Here is a 2,049-nt window from a genome sequence, read left to right as displayed (position 1 = left end):
ATTAAAGACTATATTAAGATAAAATCAATGAATGACAAATTAATACAAAAACAGACAACCATTTCGCATTCAGACGACTTAAAGCCAAAGTACGAGGTGTTGAAGAAGAGGTCGTGGGCATAATGGCATGGCATGTGCTTGCATTTCATAAGCATAAATGTAGAATTAATAACTATTATGATATAATTTGGACGGAGAGTTCATTTCTTGGAACTGCTCATTATCCTCCTCAAAATCAGTTTATTGGAAATGCAACTCTGACTCCCTTTAAATTCTCAAATAATTTGAGAGAAATTATGTACCGAATACCTACTTTTTTATTTCCCCATTAAACAAGAGTGCTAGATTCTTTGAATTGTTAGACAAATACAACAGCCGACGGGAACTAATTAAGCGTGTTCAAGCACAAAGGATGTAAGAGACGCCCAGCCCGAGAATTAGTTGCTAGAACCAACGACTGAAAGGAGTTTGCAGATTATGGGATTCTCATCCTCGCTGTTCCTTTTCTTATTAGGTTCGGTTCAATCATGTTGATTGATGAGTCGTCTCGTGGGCAGCACAGTTGCAGGGTCAGCAATTGGACTGGGAGGGTCAGTTTCTTTACGTGATTTGATTGTGGCCCTTCTCGTCCGGAACGAATCGTATTCGTGGGTTGAATGAAATGGCTTTATGTCGGCTCCCTAAATGTTATGCCTGATGGGTAATATATCCGACGGTTAGATAATTAACTTATTTTTAATTTTCTAAATTATAAACTTAATTTCATGACAAAAAAACAATCTAAACGTATAAGAGTTAATTACACTTAAACTTCTTATAAAAATGTAAAAAATTATACTTTCTCATGAAAATATTTTAAAATTATATTTATTTAAATTCATTGATAGAATTTGAATGAAAAATATTAATATTAATAAAGTATAATTTTAACATAATTTCTCAATTTATAGGGATGAAAGTGTAATTAACCCTAAAATTAATGGTACGGTAACACTGTATGATTGGTGTGATTGGGTCTTATCGAGCGAGGCCCATCCCTTCTGAGACCCCATCCCACTAGGCCTAAATTGATCCATAAATCCCCATCCGGACCAGTTTGTAATTTTATAAAAGTATACATGAAATTTTTGTTGACATTTAAGGGTAGTGACAGAGTATGTGTGTATATTAGAATATGAAATAATTGAGAATTTTTGGAGGTGGTGGGTCCATGAGTATATAGTTTTAATTATGAGGCCCCACCAAAAATATCAACCTGTTGACTTAAATTATTCCTTCTTAGGTAATTCCGGTTGTGATCTTACCATTCATCTCACTATTTTGCTCTTATCCCTTTCTTCCCACCCTTGTTTCATATTAATACCAGCCTCCATAAATTAAATAATTCCACCTTGTAAAATTAAATATTATGTGATTTAAAAAATTGCATTTAACATTTTTCTATCTTAGGAATGTTAAATGTAATTTTAAAAATTATAAGAATTTACGTATAATTTCACAAGATCTTAAAAAAATAAAATGTAATTATCCCTAAAATTATAATAAATGATATATGGTACAATAAATTATTGATGGTTTGGAATAATGTGTTTAATGTAAAACCCAAAAGCACAAATCCCTAAATTCACTAATCACCAAAAAAATTTCCGACTTTTAAAGATTCGTTTCTTCCTCATAACCCGCACGGATGGATCATTTAATACTCTCTTTCTAAGTGTTGGAAATTTTAAGAAGAGAGTTTTTGCAGTAGTTTAGGAGATTGTGAAATATGAATCTTATTTTAGGAATTTCAAATGGGAAATGGAATTAAGGAAAGGAGGATTTAATTGATGTAGATTATGAAATTTTAATGATGATTATGTGTATGTTATTAGAAAATAGCATATGATTATGCTATTTTAGACTATATATTATTATTATTATTATTATTAATTAGCACCACTGCTATTTATAAGTTCGCGTGTCGGAGGGGTGTGGTGAGTCAACTCGACCGAGTCATCATGGGCTGCTGCGTCTCCAAGGAGCATACGCCGCGTTCAGCGGAGAAGG

This window comes from Sesamum indicum, linkage group LG3, assembly GCF_000512975.1.
Source record: "Sesamum indicum cultivar Zhongzhi No. 13 linkage group LG3, S_indicum_v1.0, whole genome shotgun sequence".
NCBI classification, from domain to species: Eukaryota; Viridiplantae; Streptophyta; class Magnoliopsida; order Lamiales; family Pedaliaceae; genus Sesamum; species Sesamum indicum.
Note: the sequence above shows the minus strand (reverse complement) of the source record.